The sequence below is a fragment of the Bufo gargarizans genome, chromosome 5 (genome assembly GCF_014858855.1).
Source record: "Bufo gargarizans isolate SCDJY-AF-19 chromosome 5, ASM1485885v1, whole genome shotgun sequence".
NCBI classification, from domain to species: domain Eukaryota; kingdom Metazoa; phylum Chordata; class Amphibia; order Anura; family Bufonidae; genus Bufo; species Bufo gargarizans.
In genome coordinates, this window is record NC_058084.1 from 174,320,779 (window position 1) to 174,332,889 (window position 12,111).

The 12,111-nt window shown below is 39.7% G+C and overlaps 1 protein-coding gene across 3 annotated transcripts in view; it reads left to right on the top strand.

Annotated features, from left to right (window-relative positions):
• The window catches only part of SUGCT (succinyl-CoA:glutarate-CoA transferase), a 942,268-nt gene that overhangs the window by 253,873 nt on the left and 676,284 nt on the right, over positions 1-12,111 (top strand). The window lies entirely within an intron of this gene.

Below are 12,111 nucleotides of genomic sequence, written 5' to 3' on the forward strand. Positions count from 1 at the left end.
TGCTCGCCATGGCAAGCAGGTATATTTAGAATTAAGCTATTTCCATTAACTTCCCATCTATCAATGACTAGGAAGGAGCTGTCCCATTGAACTGAATGGGAAGGCAGAGTTGTAAATACACCCGCTCGCCTCTGTAATGTTTACATTGAGCAGGTAAACAGAAGAGATGAGCGCTGTGTTCTCTTCAAACAGCTGATTGGTGGGGGTGTCGGGAGTCGGCCCTCACTGATCTGATATTGATGACCTATTCTGAGGATAGTTCATCAATATTAGAAAAGCGGACAACCTAAACCTTTAATGGACTTTAAGCCCTTCACGACTGCCTAAAGTAAATTTACATCGGTGGTCAGGTATTTAAAAATGGCGCCCGCTTGTGAGCGCAGAAGGTGTCATAGTTTCAGGGTGCCTGCTGTTTTAAATCGCCTATCACACACATAACGTCGATCGCACACATAACGTCGATCGCACACATTTAACCCCTCAGATGAAGTGCTGAAATGTGACCACGGAATCTGGGAGCACTCGGGAGCACACGGGAGCACACACTTTTCACTAGCTCCCTCTAGCTAGAATAGCGAGAATCGGGGGAATGCAGCATGGACGGCAGCATCTGTCCTCCTGAGTGACAAGAGGCTGCTGCAGATTAGTTTCTATGGAGCCCCTGCCTAGTGTAATCCTTAAAAAATCTAAAAAAAATCTACATCATGGGCATCACTGCATGCGAAAACCCCCATATACCGTATAAAGATATTTATCCCATACGGCAAACAGCAAAACAGAAAAAAGTCGAAATGGACGATTCGCCATAATTTTTGGGTTGCTTCACCTCCCACAATTTTTTTTATAATTTTTTTTTTTATAAAAAGTCATCAGAATGTCATACATACCCCAAAATGGTATCAATAACAAGTTAACAAGTACAGCCCCCCCACCCCAGAAAAAATTAGCCTTCACACAGCTCCGTACAGATAAAAAGTATAGGGTGTAGAATATGGCGATGCAAAGACAAAATTTGTTTTTTCCTATTTTTTTTTTTTTTTTCAGTATTAAAATGCAGGAAAAGCAATACAAGTCATATCACCCTAAGGCCTCTTGCACATGACCGTATGGCTTTTTCAGTATTTTGCAGTCCGCAAAAAACGGATCCGCAAAAAATACAGATGACGTCCGTGTGCATTCCGGAATGGAACAGCTGGCCCCTGATACAACAGTACTATCCTTGTCCGTTATGCGGACAATTATAGGACATGTTCTAACTTTGAATGGAACGGAAATACGGAAACGGAAGGCATACGGAGTACCTTTATTATTTTTTTTTGCACATCCATTGAAATGAATGGTTCCTTATACGGTCCGTATACGGAATGCAAAAAAATACGGAACGGAATGCAAGAGGCCTAATTGTACTGACTTGGAGAATGAAAGCAACAGGTCAGTTTTGCCACATAGGAAACACTGTAAAAACAAAAGCCATACAACAGTGGTAGAATTAAGATTTATTTATTTTTATAATTCCACCCCATTTGGAATTTTTTTCCTGCTTCCCACCACATTATATGCAACCGTATATGGAGCCATTAGAAAGTAAAACTTGTACTGCAAAAATCAAGCCCTCATACGGTTATGTGAATGCAAAAATAAAAAAAGTTATGGCATTAGGAAGACTGGGAGAAAAAAGACAAAAATCGCCCGGTCTTGAAGGGGTTAAAGTATAGACTGATAAGTGTAAGTGCCATTTACAGGATTCAAACATTGCGTGTCAGCAATGTCCACAGCAACGAGTATAAATTCATCCCTAGCTTAATGTCTAGTACCTATTAACATGGTATTTTTAATTGACCTTCCACCCCTGTAAAACGTGTCACCAAACTATGTATTACATGGCACGCCATGAGATTCCTCATTATTCTTTGATTTCCAATATATTTTCTTTTCTTTTTTAGTGATAATTGTTTTTAAAGTCATTAACCCACAAATGAAAAAAATAAAATCCATAGTGCAGAACATTATGTTAACTACATCAATAAAAAAATTGCTGTTTTCTAAATTTTCACCCTAGAGTTCATACAGAGTTTTTTTGAAGGAGGTTTTTCCAGCCAATGCCAGAAGTGGATCCATCAAGAAGTAGAAGTCCTGCCTTCATATTTATGATTCTATTTGAATCCACTTCTGGCTTTGGCTGAAAAACCTGCAGGAAAAATCTATCTAAAAACCTTCCCATAGAAGGTTCACCCTGTTCACGTCATTTTACTTCTTAAAAAACGTCTAATGTGTACTGATTAGAGATGAGCGAATTTCCGGTTGTGAAATTCGTTTGCGATTCGTTTACTGGTAAAAGGTGAATTGCGTTATTTTTTCCGTTACCACGGACCATAACGCAATTATATGACAGAATGCATAGCGGAATGCCTTTAGAGTCTATGGGCTGCAAAACGGATCCGTCTCGTTTCTGTTATTGGCATTAGATTGATTTTCTAAAGTGATCCATCAATGGCTGCCTCATAACTAAAGTGTTTGTGGAGGGAGAATTAGCTCCTGGCTGTCGATACAGGGTGGAAGATGAGAGCGCCATACTACTTATTTTTACAATTATTGCAAACACAAAAACTTGAAAATATATAACATCACATATGCACATCATATATCCACAATCGGGAACTCTCCAGAGTGCACTCTCCAGTTGTTTAACATAAACCCCATGATGGAGGTGTGGACTCTTCTGGTCATATACATAGTCAATGGCCCTAGATGTAATCATCGACTGGCGACAGGTGCACTGCTATGGATGGGTCAGATTTAGGAAGTTGGACAGAAGGTACTCAGGAAGATGCCAATACCCAAGTGTCCATCAAGGAAGGCATTAGACATACAGTAAATCTAAAGGAGCAGCACAGGAGTGACATTCAGGATATAGCTACCAGAGTCAGGAAAATACTATAAAATGAAAAGGTTTCAAGTAGTCAAGAATCACGCTGTGTAGTTTCAAACTAGTGGCAAGGAAGTCTGGCAGGCTCTTCCGGCGGGTGAACAGCCTGTCGGATCCGTGCTGCCTCTAGTGCACGCGTGCCCCCGGATTACCGGTCCTGCCCCATTAACTATAATGGGGTGGGACAGAGTTCCGTTGGTAGCACGGCACGCATGCCGAGAGGCGGCAATAAAAGTATGATGTTGTGCTTTTATTGCCGCCTCTCGGCATGTTTGCCGTGCTGTCGCCAGAACTCTGGCCCGCCCCCATTATAGTCAATGGGGCCGGAGCGGTAGTCTGGGGGCATGCGTGCAGTAGCGGCAGCACGGATCCAAAAGGCTTTTCACCCGCCTGAAGTTCCTTGCTGCTAGTGTGAAACTAGCCTAACTTGAACTTCAACAGAAAATGCTAGTTTTCCAAAGCAATCAGGAAGCTATATGAATGGTAGTGAGTGCACTATGAGGGGGCAGCCACATGGGCAGAATTTATGCCGTGGAATAGTTTGGGATTTTGCTACAGATTTGTGGAAATTTCACCCTCTATATTGCAAAGGGTGTAATCTGTTGTGGAAATCTTCTGCATAAATTGACAAGCTGCAGATTTAATATCCAGATTTTCTGTGTATGAATGAGATTCCTAAAATCTCATCAAATTTGCAGGTAATGTAAAATGCTGTGGATTTACCACACACAAGTCCACAGTGTATATGTCCTGTGTGGACAAACCGCTAAAGCAACCTCCATCACAGGAGTAAGGGTGCTATAGTCTGTAAGGCCGTATACGCTGGCAGGATTCCAACAGCACATGCTAGATCACCATCCATATTCTGTAACTTGAGGTTCAGGCATGATCTGGTGGACCAAGGACAATCCAGATAGACTATTTGTGATGACTTCATTGGGAGCAGAGATGCCTACCGGGAGCAAGGTGCGCTTACTCTTATGAATGTTGTCATTCACTAGTAAACTAAGGGCTCATGCACATGTACGTATTTTCTTTCCGTGTCCATTCCGTTTTTTTGTGTGGACTGTATGCGGAACCATTCATTTCAAAAATGAAAGTTACTTCGTGTGCATTCCCTTTCCCTATGTCCGTATTTCTGTTCCGCAAAAAAATTGTAAACGTCCTATTATTTCCACATTACGGACAAGGATAGTACTGTTCTATTAGGGGCCAGCTGTTCCGTTCCGCAAAATATGGAATGCACATGGACGTCATCCGTATTTTTTGCGGACCGCAAAATACATATGGTCATTTGCATAAGCCCTTAGGGTCCATTCACATGTCCGCAACTGTTTTGCGGTCCGCAAATTGCAGATCTCCAAAACACGTACAGCGGTCATGTGCTTTTCTGTATTTTGTGGACCACACATGGCCGGCACTATAATAGAAATACCTTTTCTTGTCTGCGGACAAGAATAGGTCATATTCAATTTTTTGGCGGGGCAGTGCAACGGAAGTGCGGCCCCATTGAAAATGAATGGTTCCGCACCCGTTCCACAAAATTGCGGAATTTGCCCTTCCTCTGATCCATCTGAGCAATAACCCCCAATAAACAGATCCTGTCTGTGGAGCATCCGCCTTCACTCGGTCAGCATTTGGTCGATAATCCATCTGTATTGTTAATGCCAAATAAAACAGGAGTGGATCTAAAACAGATATGATACGTGAATGGAATATTTGCATATTCACAATTTCCGTTGTGCGTCTCATTTTTCCTTCCTTCTGACAGATCAGAAGAAAGATCTATACGAGTGTATTACTGTACAGCAGCGGCGGCATGAAGTGCATGGCGTCATAGCAACCAATGACGCCGTGCGCCCCTGCTCTGAACAGGAATCCAGCCCGGCATACCACGGACCGCTCTCGGACGCGGAACACGGCCGTGTGCATTCAGCCTAATACACTAACAGGCAATGCTTTACAATACAGATGTATTGTAATGCATTGCAGAATGATAAGACCCCCAAAAGTAAAGTGCCAGAGTAGGAAAGAAATAAAGTTAAAAAAAGTAAAAAAAAAGACTTTTTAATAATAAAAAAATAAAGTTTTAAGTAAAAAATAAAAATAAACGCCCCTTTCCCCTGATTTTATATAAAAAAAAAGAAAAAAAAGAAAACACACAAATATTAGGTATCTCCATGTCCGTAACGACCGGCTCTAAAAATATATTTCATGATCCACCCCGTCCAATAAACACCGTAAAAAAAAAACTGTTTAAAAAAAGCAATTTTTGTCACCTTACATCACAAAATGTGCAACACCAAGCGATCTAAAAGGCGTATGCCCCCCAAAATTGTACCAATAAAACCATCACCTGATCCCGCAAAAAAATAGCCCCTACATAAGACAATCACACAAAAAATAAGAAAAAACTATAGCTCTGAGAACATGGATACACTAAAACATCATTTTTGGGTTTCAAAAATGCAATTATTGTGTTAAATTTAATAAATAAAAAAAAGTATACATACTAGGTATCGCCGCGCCCGTAACAACCAGCTATCTAAAAATATCACATGACTTAACACCTCAGGTGAACACAGTAAAAAAAAAACTGTGCCAAAAAAAGCCATTTTTTGTCACCTTACATCACATAAATTGCAACACCAAGCGATCAAAAAGGCGTATGCCCCCCAAAATGGTACCAATCAAACAGTCATCTCATCCCGCAAAAATGATCCCCTACCTAAGACAATCGCCTAAAAAAATAAAAAATAAAAATAGCTCTCATAACATGTTTCTAAAATGGTATTATTGTGTAAAACTTAAATAAGAAAAAGTATACATATTAGCTATTGCCACGTCTGTAATGACCTGCTCTATTAAAAATATCACATGATCTAACCTTTCAGGTGAACACTGTAAAAAAAAATGTGCCAAAATAAAACCTTGACTCATAAAGTGTGATAATGAATGATCAAAAAATCATATGTACCCAAAAATGGTACCTATGAAAACCTCAACTCTTCCTGCAAAAATTGAGCCCCTGCACAAGACGATTGGCAGAAAAATATAAAAAATATGGCGTTCAGAAAATGAGACACAAAAACATTTATTTTTTCAAAAATGATTTATTATGTAAAACTGAAAGAAACAAACAAAGTAGACATATTTTTTGATATCACTATGTCTGTAACAACCTGCTCTATAAAAATAGCGCAAGATCTAACCTGAAAAAAAAACTGTGCCAAAACAGCAATTTTTTGGTTACCTTGCCTTACAAAAAACTTAATATAGAGCGATTAAAAATCACACGTACCCCAAAATAGTACCAATAAAACTGTCACCTTATCCCCTAGTTTCCAAAATGGGGGTCACTTTTGGGAGTTTCTACTGTAGGGGTGCATCAGGGGGCTTCAAATCAGACATGGTGTCAAATGGTTCTTATCTGCGACACATTCTGTTTCTAAAACCATCCCTAGCAAAATCTGCCTTCCAAAAACCATGTGGCAGTCCTTTCCTTCTGCGCTCTGCCGTGCTCCCTTACATCAGTATATGATCACATGTGGGGTGTCTCTGTAAACCTCAGAATCAGGGTAATAAATGTTGATTTTTGTTTGGCTGTTAACCCGCGATGTGTGATGAAGGGTTTCTATTATGTAAGCCCCACAAAGTGACTTCAGACATTTGTTTAATTTAAGTGACTTCTAAAATTCTAAGCTTTCCAATGTCCCCAAAAAATAAAATTACATTTTACAAAATGATGCAAACATAAAGTAGACATACAGCCAGGTCCATAAATATTGGGACATCAACACAATTCTAACATTTTTGGCTCTATACACCACCACAATGGATTAGAACTGAAACAGACAAGATGTGCTTTAACTGCAGACTGTCAGCTTTAATTTGAGGGTATTTACATCCAAATCAGGTGAACGGTGTAGAAATTACAACAGTTTGCATATGTGCCTCCCACTTGTTAAGGGACCAAAAGTAATGGGACAGAATAATAATCATAAATCAAACTTTCACTTTTTAATACTTGGTTGCAAATCCTTTGCAGTGAATTACAGCCTGAAGTCTGGTACGCATAGACATCACCAGACGCTGGGTTTCATCCCTGGTTATGCTCTGCCAGGCCTCTACTGCAACTGTCTTCAGTTCTTGCTTGTTCTTCGGGCATTTTCCCCTCAGTTTTGTCTTCAGAAAGTGAAATGCATGCTCAATCGGATTCAGGTCCTGTCATTGACTTGGCCATTGCATAACATTCCACTTCTTTCCCTTAAAAAAACTCTTTGGTTGCTTTTGCAGTATGCTTTGGGTCATTGTCCATCTGCACAAATCCATTGTGGTGGTGTATAGAGCCAAAAATTGTACAATTGTGTCAATGTCCCAATATTCATGGACCTGACTGTATGGGGAATGTTAAGTAATAAATATTTGATGAGGTATCACTTTCTGTTTTAAAGGCAGAGAAATAGAAATTTTGAAAATTGCTAATTTTTAAAAATGGAACATTTTAAATTATTTTTTATAAATAAAGGTGAAATATGTTGACTCAGATTTATGACTGCCATGAAGTACAATGTGTCACGAGAAAAAAACAATCTCAGAATGGCTTGGATAAATAAAAGTTATTACCACATAAAGTGACAGATGTCAGATTTTAAAAAAATAGCCTGGGCAGGAAGATGAAAACTGGCTCGAGGTAGAAGGGGTTATCTTTTATTAACTATTTCTGGGAGGGAGATGGGATAAAAACAGCAATACTGCCACTGAATTACAAAAAAAAATACAGCTGGCCCTGCAACAAAAAAGCCTTCACACAGCTCAGTAAACAAAAAATTAAAATGTTATGCCTCTAAAAACAATTTCAGCAAATTCTATGTTAGAAAATACAGATGCCACCTCTTCCCTTCTGAACGCTGCTGTGTTTCCAAACAGCATTTTCACTGTGAAACACTTGTTGGGTCAAAGCAGTCACTGCACACCTTGATTAATTCTTTCGTTTCCGAAATAAGGCCACATTTTGTTTTGTTTTTTTAGGGTTACCTTAAAGATGGTTTTGAAAATTTTCTTGAAAATTTAAAAAAATTGCTTTCAACATTCTAAGCCTTCTAACAGCCCAAAAAAATAAAATAGCATTTGCAAAATGATGCCAACATGAAGTAGACATATATATGGTGAATGTTAATTAATAACTATTTTGCAAGGAATCGCTGTCTGAGAAATGCAAAGAAATACAGATTTAAAAAATTGCTAATTTTTCCAAATTTTCTGTAGTTTTTAGATTTTTTCATGCATAAAAGTAAGATATATCGACTCAAATTCACCAATAACATGAAGTACAAAGTGTCACAAGAAAATATTCGCAGAATGACTTGGATTAGTAAAAGCGTTCCAACGTTATTACCACATAAAGTGGCACATGTCAGATTTGAAAAATGGGGCTTTGGCATTTGGTCCAAACAGTTTTTTTGCTGGAAGGGGTTAATTAAAGCCTCTTTCAGACGGGCGTTGTCGGTGCGTTGCTGGAAAAGATGCTGGTCCGTTGCGGGAAATTCGCGATTTGTCCACGAGAGTACAAAGTGTTTTAATGCATTTTGCACGCGTGTGAGAAAATCTGCATGTTTGGTACCCAGGCCCAAACCTGGACTTCTTCACAGAAGTTCGGGTTTGGGATCGGTGTTGTGTAGATTTTATTCTTTTTCCTTATAACATGGTTATAAGGGAAAGTAATAGCATTCTTAATAGAGAATGCTAAGTAAATTAGGGATGGAGGGCTTAAAAAATAAAAAATTCAACTCACCTCATCCACTTGTTCGTGCAGTTCGGCTCATCTTCTTTCTTCTTCTTTGGGGACCTGGAAGGAAAAGGACCTTTGGTGACGTCACTGTGCTCATCACATGGTCCATCACCATGGTGATGGACCATGTGATGGACCATGTGATGAGCTCAGTGACATCACCAAAGGTCCTTTTCCTCCCAGGTCCTCAAAGAAGAAGAAAGAAGACGAGCCGAACTGCATGAACAAGTGGATGAGGTGAGTTGAATTTTTTATTTTATTTTTTAACCCCTCCATCCCTAATTTATAAGGGAAAATAATAAAGATCGGGTATAGAGCATGCTGCGATTTTCACGCAACGCACAAGTGATACGTGAAAATCACCGCTCATCTGCACAGACCCATCGAAATGAATGGGTCCGGATTCAGTGCTGGTGCAATGCGTTCACCTCACACATTGCACCTGCACGGAATACTCGCCCGTGTGAAAGGGGCCTAAGATTTCAAATTATAATTACCAAACAGCTTCACTGCTTATGTTACTAGGAAGATATTATTTAACCACTTCAGCCCCCCTAGCTTAAACCCCCTTAATGACCAGACCACTTTTTACAATTCTGCACTACACTGCTTTCACGGTTTATTGCTCGGTCATACAACTTACCACCCAAATGGATTTTACCTGCTTTTCTTCTCACTAATAGAGCTTTCATTTGGTGGTATTTCATTGCTGCTGACATTTTGACTTTTTTTCTTATTAATCGAAATTGACCGAAATTAAAATTTTTCTAATAACTATATAAATTTTTCTCTAAATTTATTGTTTTACATGTCTTTGATAAAAAAAATGCAATAAGTGTATATTTATTGGTTTGCGCAAAAGTTATAGCGTTTACAAACTATGGTACAAAAATGTGAATTTCCGCATTTTGAAGCAGCTCTGATTTCCTGAGCACCTGTCATGTTTCCTGAAGTTCTACAATGCCCAGACAGTAGAAACACCCCACAAATGTCCCCATTTCGGAAAGTAGACACCCTAAGGTATTCGCTGATGGGCATAGTGAGTTCATGGAAGTTTTTATTTTTTGTCACAAGTTATCGGAAAATGATTATTTTTCTTTTTTTTTTCTTTTCTTACAAAGTCTCTTATTCCACTAACTTGTGACAAAAAATAAAATTTTACATGAACTTGCCATGCCCCTCACGAAATATCTTGGGGTGTCTTCTTTCCAAAATGGGGTCACTTGTGGGGTATTTATACTGCCCTGGCATTTTAGGGGACCTAAAGCGTGAGAAGTAGTTTGGAATCCAAATGCGTAAAAAATGCCCTGTGAAATCCTAAAGGTGCTCTTTAGAATTTGGGCCCATTTGCGCACCTAGGCTGCAAAAAAGTGTCACACATGTGGTATCGCCGTACTCAGAAGTAGGGCAATGTGTTTTGGGGTGTATTTTTACATATGCTGGGTGAGAGAAATATCTCTGTAAAAGACAATTTTTCCCATTTTTTTATACAAAGTTGTCATTTTACAGAGATATTTCTCTCACTCAGCATGGGTATAAGTAAAAATGCACCCCAAAACACATTGCTCTACTTCTCCTGAGTACGGCGATACCACATTTTTTACGCATTTGGATTCCAGACTTCTTCTCACGCTTTAGGGCCCCTAAAATGCCAGGGCAGTATAAATACCCCACATGTGACCCCATTTTGGAAAGAAGACACCCCAAGGTATTCCGTGAGGAGCATGGCGAGTTCCGAGAATATATTTTTTTTGGCACAAGTTAGCGGAAAATGATTTTGTAAGAGGAAAAAAAAACAAAACATTTTCCGCTAAAAAAATAAAAAATTCTAGGAACTCGCCATGCCCCTCACGGAATACCTTGGGGTGTCTTCATTCCAAAATGGGGTCACTTATGGGGTATTTATACTGCCCTGTCATTTTAGGGGCCCTAAAGCGTGAGAAGAAGTCTGGAATATAAATGTCTAAAATTTTTTACACATTTGGATTCCGTGAGGGGTATGGTGAGTTCATGTGAGATTTTCTTTTTTGTCACAAGTTAGTGGAATATGAGACTTTGTAAGAAAAAACTAAAAATTTCCTATGAACTTGCCATGCCCCTCAAAAGTGATCTTTATAGCGCCGCAGCGATTTTACGCTGTTTTTGCACTGATCAGAAAAAAAATTCTGTCACTGCGGTGGGGCGGACTGAACGCAAGTGTGCGCACAAGATCAGGCCTGATCGGGCGCACACTGCGTTTTTTGTAGAGCCTATAGAATATGTCCTATTCTTGTCTGCAATTGCGGACAAGAAAAGGCATTTTCTATATAGTTCTGGCAATGTGTGGATCCGCAAAATGCGGAAAGCACATTGCCGGGGTCCATGTTTTGCAGATCCGCAAAACACATACAGACGTCTGAATGGAGCCTTACAGGGGGGTGATTAATGATAGGGGGGTGATCAGTGGTTAATAAGGGGTTAATAAGTGACGGGGGGTGTAGTGTAGTGTGGTGCTTGGTGCTACTTATTACAGAGCTGCCTGTGTACTCTGGTGGTCGATCCAAGCAAAAGGGACCACCAGAGGACCAGGTAGCAGGTATATCAGAATGGAATCTGGTGCAGTGATCAGCTGATGGCGCATCTTGCATCTCTGACCCCTGGCTGCTGCATTACACACAGGCCATTGAAATGAATGGCGTAGGGTGTAGGTAGGGGTAGAGATATGGGAGATTTCCTGAAAATTTGCAGTGAACCAAACCAACTTGAACACGTAATTTTTTTTTCTAGCTTTAGAGAAGGTGACAAAGGCATCTGACGTGATAAAACACAAAAGAAATGAAGGAAAGAAGTACTACATGGTAGAACAATATGAGTAAGTTGCTTTGGGCCGGGTTCACAAGTGACTGATTAGCTGCAGATTTTCTGGCAGTAAATCCTCAGCGTTGTACAGAACCAGCAAAGTGGAATTTCTGAGTTCTCACCCACATGCTGCTTACATAAACCACAGAATAAATTGACCTGCAGTTTAGATTTGAAATCTGCAGCATGTCATTTTATGCTGCAGACCTCCCCTGTGGCTTTCACCCTTTGCAGTGGAGGGGATGAGGTCCACTGGCTTGTCCGCGGGAAAAAAAAACCCGTGGCTTTGTTGTGAATTTTGCTGTTGTTTTATTAACGCAGCAAAAACCACATTAGATATTTCCGCCTTTTAAAACCGGCCTTATGAGACTATTGTATATGATATATAGAGGATTGATTTATTTTTATATAACTTTTGAAGCATTCACCTTTAACCCCTTAGTGACCAAGCCTGTTTGGGCCTTTATGACCAAGCGTTTTTCTTCCTTTTTTCATCGTCGCGTTCCAAGAGCTATAACTTTTTTATTTTTTCGTCTATATAGCTTTATGAGGGCTT